At 36.9% G+C, this 13,338-nt stretch overlaps 1 protein-coding gene and 1 long non-coding RNA gene across 5 annotated transcripts in view; one reads left to right on the top strand and one right to left on the bottom strand.

Annotated features, from left to right (window-relative positions):
* Positions 1-13,338, bottom strand: part of NOL4 (nucleolar protein 4) — a 350,767-nt gene that overhangs the window by 18,683 nt on the left and 318,746 nt on the right. The gene's annotated exons all lie outside the window — the stretch shown is intronic.
* The window catches only part of LOC124244487 (uncharacterized), a 95,183-nt gene that overhangs the window by 53,775 nt on the left and 28,070 nt on the right, over positions 1-13,338 (top strand). For 2 of the 4 annotated variants that reach the window (XR_006890021.1, XR_006890023.1), the window contains exons 2-4: positions 5,056-5,152; positions 8,429-8,534; positions 8,714-9,553. This is a non-coding gene — a long non-coding RNA (uncharacterized LOC124244487). Of the gene's footprint in view, positions 1-5,052; positions 5,153-8,428; positions 8,535-8,713; positions 9,554-13,338 lie in introns of all 4 variants that reach the window. The other 2 variants (XR_006890020.1, XR_006890022.1) reach the window with 1 other exon arrangement.

Here is a 13,338-nt window from a genome sequence, read left to right as displayed (position 1 = left end):
CCACTAATAACTCTAAATGTAGATGGATTTTATTCACTAATCAAAAAGCACATAATGGTTAGATGGATTAAAAAAAGCAAGACTCAACTACATGCTGCCGGCAACAGACTCACTTTAACTTTAAGGATACAGACAGGTTCAAAGTGAAGGGATGGAAAAAGATATTCCATGCAAATAGAACAAAAATAATATGAGATTAGCAATGCTTATACTAGACAAAATAGACTTTAAGCAAAAAACAGTAACAAGACACAAAGAAGGTCATTATATAATAAAAAAGGAATCAATTCATGAAGAAATATAACAACCAAATACATATGCACCCAACATCAGAGCACTTAAACATATTAAGCAAGTATTAACAGATCTGAGGGAAGAAACAGACAACAACACAATAATAGCAAGAGTCTTCAATACCCCACTTCAGCAATGGATACATCCTCCAGATAGACAATCAACAAGAAAGCATTGGACTTGAACCATGCATTAGAACAAATGGACCTACCAGACATTTATAAAACATTCAAACTAACACTAGCAGAATACACCTTTTTCTCAAGTGCACACAAAATATTCTTCAGAATAGATCATAGGACACAAAAGGATAGGACACAAAAAAAGCCTTAGCATATCAAGGAAGATGGAAATGATATGAAATATCTCTTCTGATCACAATAGTTTGAAACCAGAAATAAACAACATGAGGAAAGCTGGAAAATCTGAAAATATGTAGAAATTCAACAACAGACTCCTGAACAACTAATGAGTCAAAGAAGAAATCACAAGGGAAATAAAAAAAAATATCAAAACAAATCAAAATGGAAACACAACATACCAAAACCCATGGGATGCAGCAAAAGCAGTTCTGAGGGGGAAGTTTATAGTGATAAATGCACGTATTAAAATAGTAGATCTTGGGGGCAGCCTGTTGGCATAGTGGTTAAATACTGCACACTCCATTTTTCTGGCCCAGGGTTCAGATCCCAGGCACAGACCTACACCACTCAAGCCATGCTGTGGCAGTGACCCACATACAAACTGGAAGAAGATTGGCACAGATGTTAGTTCAGGGCCAATCTTCCTCAAGCCAAAAAAAAGGAGTGGGGGAGGATTGGAAATAGATGTTAGCTCAGGGCCAATCTTCCTCACCAAAAAAACAAAAAGTAGATCTCAAACAATCTAACTTTACATCTCAAGGAACTAGAAAAAGAAGAACAAACTAAGTCAAAGTTAGCCACAGGAAGGAAATAATACAGATAAGAGTGGAAATGAATGAAATAGAGACTAAAAAGATAATAGAAAAACAATTCGATGAAACTAAGAGTTGCTTTTTCAAAAAGATAAACAAAATTGACAAACCTGTGCCAGAATAAGAAAAAAAGAGAGAAGACTCAAAATCAGAAATGAAAGAGGAGACATTACAATTAATACCACAAAAATACATAGGATCATAAGAGACTATTATGAACAACTATATGCCAAAAATTTGGAGAACACAGATGAAATGGATAAATTCCTAGAAACATACAACCTACAGAGACTGAAACAGGAAGAAATAGAAAATCTGAATAGACTAATAATGAATAAGGAGATCGAATCAGTAATCAAAAACCTTGCAACACAGAAAACCCAAGGACCAGATGGCTTCACAGGCAAATTCCACTACACATTTAAAGAAGAATTAATACGAATCCTTTTCAAATCCTTCCAAAAAATTGAAGAGAAGGGACCACTTCAAACTCATTTTATGAGGCAAACATCATCCAATGCCCGATAAAGACACTATAAGTGAAAAATTTAGACCATTATCTCTGATGAATATAGGTGTAAAATTCTCAACAAAATATTAATAAACTGAATTCAAGAATATATTAAAAGGATTATATACATCATATCCAAGTGGGATTTATCCCCACGATGCAAGGATGTGCAACATATGCCAATCAATAAATGTGATATACCACATTAATAGAATGACAGAAAAAAAATCGTATCTCAATAGATGTAGAAAAAACATTTGACAAAATAGAACATCTTTTCATGATAAAAACCTTCAACAGGGGCCAGTCCCGTGGCCTAGTGGTTAAGTTCAGCCTGCTCTACTTTGGTGGCCTGGGTTTGGTTGCCAGGCATGGACCTACATCCTATGCAGCGACCCATATACAAAATAGAGGAAGACTGGCACAGATGGTAACTCAGAGCAAATCTTCCTTAAGCAAGAAGAAGTACATTGGCAACAGACGTTAGCTCAGGACAAATATTCCTCAGGAAAACAAAGAAACAAACAACAAAAAAACAACTCTCAGTGAACTGGGTATAGAATGAACATACTTCAACATAATAAAGATTGTCTAGGATACAGCTAACATTATACTCAATGCTGAAAAATTGAAAGCTTTTCCACTTGGATCAGGAACAAGACAAGGGTGCCCACTCTCACCACTCTATTAAACATAATACTGGAAGTCCCAGCTGGAGCTATTAGGCAAGGCAAAAAAATAAAAAGCATCCAAATCAGAAAGGAAGAAGTAAAACTCATTATTTGAAGATGATATAACCTTATATATAGACATTTCTAAAGAATTTATCAAAAGCCTGTTGGAACTAATCAACAAATTAAGTAAAGTTGCAAGATATACAATCAACATCCAGAAATCAGTTGCGTTTCTTTTTTTCCATGGTAATAAATTTGGATTCCATAAGAAATGTGAAACCACTGATTTTTTAAATTCAATTTATTTAAATGAAAAATGTTGTGTTTCTATACAGTTACAATGAAATATCTGAAAAAGAAAACTGTAAAATACTTAGGAATAAATTTAACCAAGTGAAAGATCTGTACAATGAAAATTACAAGATCTTGATCAAAAAAATTCAAGATAAACAAATGGAAAGATATCCTATGTTTATGGATCAGAAGAATTAATATTGTTAAAATGCCCATTCTATCTAAAGCTATCTATAGATTCAACAAGATTTCTATCAAAAGTCCAATGGCCTTTTTCACAAAAATAAAAGAACAATCCTAAAATTTGTATGAAACCACAAAAAGACTGTGAACAGCCAAAGCAATCACAAGAAAGAAGAATGAAGCTAGAAGCATCACCCTTCCTGATTTCAAACTACATTACGAAGCTATAGTAATTAAAACAATAGGTACTGGCATAAAAATAGACAAATGGAACAGAATTGAGAGCCCAGGAATAAACCCTTGCATATATAGTCAATTAATATCTTACAAGGGAACCAAGAACACTCAATGGGGAAAGGATAGTCTCTTCAACAAATGGTGCTGGGAAAACTGGAGAAACACATGCAGAAAAATGAAATCAAAATCCCCTCTTATATCACTTACATAAATTAACTTGAAATAGAGTAAAGACTTAAATATAAGACTTGGTGCCATAAATCTCCTAAAACAAAACATAGAGAAGAAGCTCCCTGACATTGGTTTGAGCAACGACTTTTTGGATATGACACCAAAAAGCACAGCAACCAAAGCAAAAATCAACAAGCGGGACCTACATCAAACTAAAAAGTTTCTTCAGAACAAAAAAGACCATCAACAAAATGAAAAGACAAACTATAGAATGGGAGAAAATATTTGCAAACCACATATATGGTAAGCAGTTAAATCCAAAATATATAAAGAACTCATATAAGTCAGTAACAAAAAACATACAAGCTGATTTTAAAATGGGCAGAGGAACTGGACATTTTTTCAAAGAAGATATCTAAATGTCCAACAGATACATGAAAGGATGCTCAACATCACTAATCATCAGAGAAATGCAAATCAAAACCACAGTGAGATACCACCTCATGCCTCTTAGAATGGATATCATCAAGAAGACAAGAGATATCAAAGGTTGCAAGAACGTGGAGATAAGGAAAACCCTGTAGACTGTTGGTGGGAATGTAAATTGGTTCAGTCACTATGGAAAACAGGATGCAGTTCCTCAAAAAATTGAAAATACAACTATCATATGATCCAGTAATTCCACCTCTGGATATATTTCCAAGGGAAATGAAAACAGGATCTTGAAGAGATATATGCACTCCCATGTTTACTGCAGCGTTATTCACAATAGCCAAGATATGGAAACAACCTAAGTGTCTTTCAATGGATTAATGGATAAAGAAGTTGTGGGTTTTATATGTGGAATATTATGCAGCCATGAGAAAAGAGAAATTCTGCCACATGCAACAACATGTGTGGACTGTGAGGCCATTAGGCTAAGTGAGATGCCAGAGAAAGACAAATACTGAATGACATCACTTATATGTGGGCTCCAAGGAAGCCAAACTCATAGAAACATATCGTAGATTGGTAGTTACCAGGGGCTGCGGGCTATGGGGGAATTGGGGATATGTTGTTGAGGGGTACAAAATTGCAACTAGTAGATAAATAAATCCTGGAGATCTAATGCACAGCATGGTGATTATAGACAAGAATACTGTACTATAAACTTCAAAAATGCTAAGAGACTAGATCTTAATTGTTTCTACCACAAAAAAGAAATCATTATGTGACATGATAGAGTTGTTAGCTAACGCCACGGTGGTAATCATGTTTCAATATGTAAATGTATCAAATCAACACGTACACCTTAAACTTACACAGTTATATATAATTTATATCACAGTATAAATGCATTTTTAAAAAAAGAATGTACACATTTACAATTATCCAAAACTATGAAGGAAACAATGACTCACGCGAAATACTAGGTATTTATGCTGAAAGATTCTCCTTATTATCCTTTTAGTCCATAGACCTTGGAGGTAAAAATATAGATTCAAGAAATCTAGAATTTTAAGCAGCAGTGTTTGGAGATAGAGTACATGTGCCTTCCTTCTCTCAATGATTTCTTACCAAATATTTGCTTTGCTTTGTCAAAAATCAAGAGATTTAAAAGTAAAGCACAATCAGCTTCGTGAACCTAGATAAAATATTTTCCTATACGTGAAGGGAGGCAGGGTTGATGGATTCCCATGGGGGTTAATGCCCTCATTCAATTTCTCACCTTTATTTTTATGTTGCATGGAAAGCAGAAGAAATTTTACAAGAAACAGAAGAAATCACAGAAGCAGACCATAGGTGGAGAGAGTGGTGGGAGAACAGCCCATGGAAGATGAGGATGTGAAAGAAGTGAGTATACTGTGAACCCACAAAAACATGTCTCCTTTGAAAGATCACACCAAAAAGAAACGTAATATGACCTTCCTCACAATTATAGATAAACTGTGTTTATAAATATGTTTTCAGGAAGAAAGTGTTAAGAAAACATGATTATCCCCACAATATTGTCCCAAGAATAAGAGAGAGTAATTTTTTTCTTTTGGAAGATTGGCCCTGAGCTAACATCTGTTGCCAATCTTCCTCTTTTTTTTTCCTCCCCAAAGCCCCCCAGTACATAATTGTATATCCTAGTTGTAGGTTCTTCTAGTTCTTATATGTGGGACTCTGCCTCAGCATGGCCTGATGAGCAGTGCCATGTCCACGCCCAGGATCCAAATCAGTGAACCCCAGGCAGCCCAAGCAGAACACGGGAACTTAACCACTTGGCGATAGGGCAGGCCCCAAGAGAGTAATTTTTTTTTTATTTTGAGGAAGATTAGCCCTGAGCTAACATCTGCCACCAACCTCCTCTTTTTGCTGAGGAAGACTGGCCCTGAGCTAACATCCATGCCCATCCTCCTCTACTTTATATGTGGGACGCCTGCCACAGCACGGCTTGACAAGCAGTGCCATGTCTGCACCCGGCATCCGAACCAGTGAACCCTGGGGCCGCAAAGTGGAAAGTGTGAACTTAACTGCTGTGCCTCCGGGCCAGCCCCACTAAGAGAGTAATTTTTATTGCCAATAATAGGAACCAGAAAAAAATTCATACATTTAGAGTAATGCACAAGCTCCCTTTAGATACATTCGGAGTACTCAAGAGGATTATGTTCCCTAATGGGTTTAAATTACCAGAAATAATTTATTTCCCTCTGTGACCACTGAGATATTGGCCAGAATGTTAGTCATCACACATTTAATTTTGTGATCATTTGTTAATTCTGAATTTGAGTGAGTGGAGCAACTAGCAACTCAGAGGCCACGTTGCACTGCGTGGACACATTCACACACATATCCTTTCACCAGTGCTAGCAACTGTACACGGGTGGGAGGAAAGCTTTCAGAAAAAGCATTCATATGTTAGTCAAGAGCCAAATGTCACTTAAAATGGCCATATGCCTTGAAGTCACAAAAGGAAATATTAGCTTTATAATTGTAACGATACTTGGCATTTGAAATTTTTAACATGAAAGAGAAAAAAATAAACCAACTTTGGCTTTCCTGCCCTCTTAGAGAGATTCAGAGAGTCAGACCCAAGGTCTCTAATGAGGCTGGGGGAGCAGCCTGGTCCCTATTTCAGGAAGATGCATCAGTACCTGAACCCAGAAAAGAGGAAGGTAGAAAATGGCTAATTCAATTTCCACTTAGAGAGTGATATTTCTCACTTCCTAGAAAAGCAGAAAATTCTGAACTCCCCAACAGAGCTCCTTCCTGACGAGCAGAGGGCTGGCGAGGCCAGTAAAATTTAACTGATTTATTAGATAGATTCCCAGAGGACATGTCAAAGTTCAAAGGAGGTTGTAGAAGGGAAACAACTCAAGCCAATCATAAAGAACTCGTGCCACCTGGAAAGCCACTGACCGGTCTATCAGCAGGCTCAAGAAGAAAGGTCTCAGAATACTAATGGAGTCTTCTTTTCGTTTCCCTTCTCTTCAGTGAGTAGGTACAAACACAAAATTCTCAAGAGGACCTTAAGAGTGTGTAAAGATCTATTTTACTGTAGAGAACAGGCTTTTAAGAAGCTGCTGCCAGAAAGGTCTGATCAATATTGAGCTGTAAAACCAATTACATGTGCTGGGCAGTCCAGGGAAAACACAGGGCCACTCACTTCTCTTTGCAGAGCTCTTTCTGTGAGGTTCCCTGACCTACAGAAACCTGATGAGAGATCTGAGGTCTGTCAGACAAGCTGAACGTTGCTTCATTTTATTTTGCAGTTAATTCATATCATTTTCTTTTCAGTTTTCCAGCAAATGATGAACATAATTTCTGATCATTAAATTTTACAGAGAAGCATCATCTCTCTGAAACTCTATCTCAATACAGATGTGTGTAAATCATTCAAATTCTAGGTTGAGTTCTGGGTTATTATCAGAGTACATGTAGAAAAGCTGGAAAAACAACGAATTCAGTGGCAAAATTGTGGTCACATTTCAATATTTTGAGTTTGGGTCTGCTTTCTCCAAACATCACACAATTTCAAATTCTGTCACAATGAAATTCTTTCAAAATTTGTTTTGTTTCTAGTTTTAAAGTAATCCCAGCCTATGCCAAAGAGGTTTTTGATTCCTATGTTACAACTTCTTAGTTCTTCTCAGAACCCTAAAATAACTGAAAGTCATTTAAAAGCCAAGCAGTTTGCATTAAAAGCATTACTATTTAAGAATTACCAATAAAGTTTCCATAAGGATATTCACTGAACCCAGTTATTTCACTGAGAAGTGAATAATACATACATAACTGTTACATACATACATACATAATGATAGATACTTAATAATGATACATACATAATGATATAATAATAATTAAATGCAAAATGCCTGATGAAATAAATGTAGAAAAGGTTTCATACCATAATGCAACCATCCACACCCCAATACAATGGTGCAAGCAGAGTAGAGTCTAGAATCAACACTGTCCAATAGAAATTTCTGTGGTGATGGAAATGTTCTTCTGTGCTGTTCAGTACAGTGGCCGCTCACCACTTTGGCAATTGAACACTTGAAATGTGTCCCAGTGTGACTGAGGAACTGAATTTTAATTTTTATTTAATTTTAATTAATTTCTATTTCAAGAGTCACATGTAGCTAGTGGGTGTCATATTGGATAGCACAGATATCAATAAACATATTTGAAGGAAAGAGAAAACAATCAAAATAAGGATACAAATGAGTAGGGTTTAATGTAGGAAAATATCCTGATTAAGTCAGGCCATCAAAGAAACACGCATGGGAGAAATGGGCTTCCTAAGGACAGTCACAACAAGTTGGACACAGTGATGGAAAAAATCTCTAGATACAAAGGAAGTTTCCACTGTCTGCTATAGAATGTGCTTTGACAACTCAAGTTTATTGGGACTCTACTGAGACATAATGCCTGCACAGTCCCAGTTACATTGACTTCAATTAGATCACATCGTCACCTTTCTGCACATATTATGTTATCAGCTCTTCCCTTTGTGTAAAGGTCACATGAATTACTAGAGGGGATTGTTTAACTTCTGTGAATCACTTTTTAGGCTCTACTGTATAAAATCATTATCTACACAGTTTTATGTAATAGACCTTGTATATTTTTCCACAACAGAAACACCCAGCTGGTCTCCTGGAGCAGGATGACAATGGTTCCCCCCTCATGCATCTGTACTACTTCTTTGCATGTGGCTAGTGAGCCAGAACAAGTTATTAACAGGGTAAGGTAAAGGTCAAAGGCACAAATTCCAAGTTCTCTGGGTAACTATGGTAAACGCTTCTTTCCTGAATCAAGGGATTTAAGCTGAGCACATTTTAAAACAGAATTTATGTATTTCAAAACATTTGTCTGAAATGTTTGATATAAATACTTCTCTTCTTCCAATATTGTGCTCTTCAGGGTACTAAGAGAAGCAGAAAACAAACTTAAGAAGACATCCTCAACTTCAACTGATTATTCCCATGCTCAACTGGATTTAGTTAATTTCTCCAAAGAAGCACAATATTTTATTGGAATGACTTCTTTCCCTGAGTCATTCATTTATCTATTTAATATTCATTGAGCACTAATATAAAGCCAATTGCCTACTGACACTGGTTGATTGATAGTCAAAAAAGTCATCTTGCCTGCCTTCAAATTGTGCACCGTTTAGTATAGAAAAGAGTACATAACAGCCAGGTTACATAAGAGATATGCCTAGGGTATCATGGAAACATATAGGAAGAAAACTCGATGGGTGAAGCAACCAAAAAATTATCATACAGAATGTAATAGGTGATATGAATCAGGTGCAGCAGAGGGCATTCCTGCATGAGATAACCCCAGAAACAGACAACAGTATGTATGGAAATGAAGAATACATTTTTAAATAGTTAAATATGAGGTTTCTTGGGATATCTAGATCAAGCTATTTGGTAGACAATTGGATATAAAATCTGAAGCTTAGGGCAAAACATGAGGGAGATATACAGCTTTCAGCATATTCTGCAATTGAAACCATAAGAGCTAGCAGGCTTTCCTTTGAGCATGGTGCAGAACAAGAAGATTAAAGAGGCAAAGTCAGGATGCTAGGAGAATGCCTGCACGGAAGGGCATGAGTAAAGAGAAAAAGCCCAGGAAGGCAGCAGGGGAAGACTCATCTAAGGAGCACAAGGTGACATGAGTGTATTATGGAAGCCAAGATGGTGGATGTTTCAAGGCTCTAATCACCAACAGATTCAAATATACCCAAGGAGTATGGTAAGTTAAAGAGAGCATATTATCTTCAGTTTGGCAATAAGTGCAATCACTGATAAACTTAACCTGACCAGTTTCAGCAAAATGGTGGGGAAAAGCCAGTTATAGCAGATTGAAAAATGAATGGTAGATGAGAAGTGAAGGCAGTAAGTGAACAGAAGCACTCCTTTCAAAAATTTCAGATGAGAAGGGATGTTTCAGAACGTTGATGCCTAGAGACAGCACTATCCACATACGAAGCCAGTCATACCACTATGAACCAGCTCTAGTGTGGTGGTGAATCTTATGGCCAAGCTTCCTTAGACTCAATTATAGGCCCTGATCCAAACATCTTTATTGTCAACCATCCTGAATATTAGTGAAGAGCGAAGAAGATAACGGATGTAAAGATTCGGGCAAACTAGAAATTGTCATAGAAATGTTAGTTATTATGGTCATTATTACTACAATTTGGTTTTGTTAGATTTCGTTCTGTATATCAGCCCAGTTTATATCAGAGTTGAAAAACAAATTGAAAAGTCTGCCCAATGGAGTTTGAGGAGAGGAAACATCAGCAGTTAACTTCTGCATTATGCATATAATTTAGACTCTGGAGATCCAATAGATAACGGCAGTGAACCACAATTGCCCTCTTTAGACAGCTCAATGTGAACTTCCTGAGAGAAGGGAAGCATTCCAAAGTCGCATGTAATCGGATGTGATAATAACGGGAGGATTGGCTGCTTGCTTCTCATTTCAGTTGGATAATTTGAATAAATTCTCTACACAAATTGTAACTGCTGTCATTTTGATAACACTCCAACTTGAAAATTTGGATTGTTGGATGCAGACCCTTGCCAGCTCTAAACAAATGGAGGTTGTCTAACGAAGGATTTGCAGGGCACCCTTTCCATGCTATGAAGTCTCCAACATGGGCAAGCTTTTCCTATTGCTACTGTATTCAGAATTAAGCAGGAGTTTCTAAAATTCGTTGGAGCCTTCCTCTTTCACCTACAGAATGCTCAAATTCAGTTTAATCTTTCTTACTGCCTCTGAGTCCTTTGCTTTATCTAAGATAAATCCTTCACCTCTGCCATCTAATATACATAATGCTCTTGGCACCTTTTTGACTTTAGGCAGTAAGTGTTCTATTTTTTAAAATTTATTCATTCATTAAGCTAATATGGTTGACCACCTACTGTATGTCTGGCCTATTCGGGGGATATAATAGTGAACCAGACAGAATTCCTGCTTTCAATGAATGCACATCTACTTAGGGAAAAATATTTGAAAACATATGTCAGGACTCAATGAGATAAGCGCTAGAATAAAGACACATGCAGAAGAGTGATTAATCTCCCAAAGGGTGGAAGAGCGGCAAGGTGGAGTAAGGTTTCACAGAGGAAGTACTGTTTCATCAGAGTCTTAATGGATTTTGATGTTTAGACAAAAGGAGGACAGATATTTTACCTCTTTCAGATCTGTGAGTTTCTTGAGGCCAGTGATTCTGTCTTACTCAACTTTGTTTCTCGTAAAGTACCTGCTATAGACTGATTGTTTGCATTCTTCTCAAAATTAATATATTGAAATCTAATCCCCAATGTGATGGTATTTGGAAGTAGGGCCTTTGGGAGCTGATTAGGTCATGAGGGTGGAGCCCTTGTGAATGGCATTAGTGCCCTTACAAGAGAGACCTGAGAGAGCTCCAGCATTCCTTCCATCTTGTGGAGACACAGGGAAAAGATGGCCCATCTATGAACCAAGAAGCAAGCTCTCCCCAGGCACCAAATCGCCTGGCAGCTTGATATTGGACTTTTCAGCTCCCAGAACTGTGAGAAATAAATGCTTGTTGTTTAAGCCCCCCAGTCTACGATATTTTTGTTATAGTAGCCTGAACAGACTAAAAGTACCTAATAAAAGTGATCTGAACATGAGATCCCAAATATATTTGTTAAATTCAAATGCTGTTAAGGTATCCTTTCTTCTTCTGCCTTCACATTGTTCTTCACATAGTACTATCTGCAGTGTTCATGATCTTATATTAGTTTAAAAGGTTCTACAAACATTGTCTCTCCTTCAATCTTTGCCCTCCTATTCACGCTGCCAATCCACAGCATACTTCCCAGCTTCTTCGTTAATGGTTTGAATTCTGATTGTCTTCATCTGTTTTATAAATTCAGATGTGTAGCTAATTCAGCTTGGTCTCTTGAAAGTTGCTGCTCCCTTCCACACTTTTCAGAAGGTCTCTACAAATCCTAAAATCAAGAATTCTCAAACTTGGATTAACTGGAGTTGTCACTCACCAGAGATGATGTTGGCATCTCATGCTAATCTTCTGCTACGTCCTTTTTAGCTCTCATGATTTATGTATATGTATGTAGTTTCTTTCACTACAGCTCCAAATCTGTTACAGGCAATGACTATTCTGACATCTTCAAGATGAAGAAATGAACTAAAGATAATAGCATTTTTAAAAGTCAGAATATTTGGGGTTCCCAGAATTTATAAAGAAAGTCCCCAAATAAAGGAAATCTTGGGCCTGATCAATCCTGTCTTTCTGTGATTAAAACAAGCAAAAACAAAATCAAAACAGCAGTAGCCAATACCAGCATTACAGGTAGAATGTGTTTTTGAGGATAACAGTTATTTAAAGCTCCTTCATAACACGGAATTAACCATTTCTCTTCCCACCATTACTATGCCTAGAGTCCTTTCTCAAATGTGAGCTAGAGAAATTCTCTTTGGTTTAAGTCTAAAACTGTAAGCTGCCAAGACTAGTCTTTTGCCTTTTTTTTTTTTTAAACTCAGCTACACACAGCCCAAAGCCAATGTCCAAAGAAAGCCATATCATTTTTAACTTGCTGCACCCCATCCTGGTTATTCTGCTACTCCTGTTTCTTCCCAGCAGTACACAGCCTGAATTGTTCAAAGTTATCTTTTGCTGTGTCCTTAAGAGATCTTTATCTCATCATACAAAAGCCAAAAGATGTATTAACTAGACACCCAGAAAGTCAGCCTATGTGACCTTGAGCAAGTCACCTAAATTTCCTGGCCTGTTTCTTTCTTTATAGCCTTTAAAAAATAAAGAAGTATCTATCAAATTATTTCTCATTGTATTCTACGATAGTGAGGTTTTTTGGGGGAAGACTTACAGACAAGATGGACCTCACCATAGTAGCATAGTACATTCAGACTGCAAATTTATGAAACCTGCTTTCTAACCACTTTCAAGGATGCATACCTGGAATCAATACCAGATTTCCTATGTGGCTTTTGAGTACCACTGAACAATACAATTGAGGAAGGAATACCAGTGTACTGTGATTACATATGTCTGTGTGTGTATATGTACATAAATATATGTGTGTGCATTGTGGTACGTGATTCAAAGGACAAATTCAGGATGCTATGAGAGTTCTGACTATACTTGATCTAGACTTGAACTTCAGGATTTCAAAGATGAGCAATAAATGATGTGGGGGCAAAAAAAGGCAGGTCCAAGAAAACTTCAGGTGGGTGGACCTTGAGGCATGAAGAGCTGGATAATATCATTTTCCTAAGAACAATGAGAGCCCACAAAAGCGTTTAGATAATGAAGCGATGTGATCAGATATTTTTTCTTAAAGATTACTTTAGTTGCTCTGTGGAGAATGGGTTGAGGGGCAAGAAAAACTTTTGGAGCCCTGCTCATTAATAATTCATAGCAAATTTTTTCCTTTAAATTCTCTCTCAATTTTCACTCATGATTGGCTGTTGCCCCCAGTTCTCTCTTCTTTTCTCAAAATATTCTCATTTGTATCTTCAGTCAT

The sequence above is a fragment of the Equus quagga genome, chromosome 9 (genome assembly GCF_021613505.1).
Source record: "Equus quagga isolate Etosha38 chromosome 9, UCLA_HA_Equagga_1.0, whole genome shotgun sequence".
NCBI classification, from domain to species: Eukaryota; Metazoa; Chordata; class Mammalia; order Perissodactyla; family Equidae; genus Equus; species Equus quagga.
Note: the sequence above shows the minus strand (reverse complement) of the source record. Positions and strands in the feature narration are given on the sequence as shown.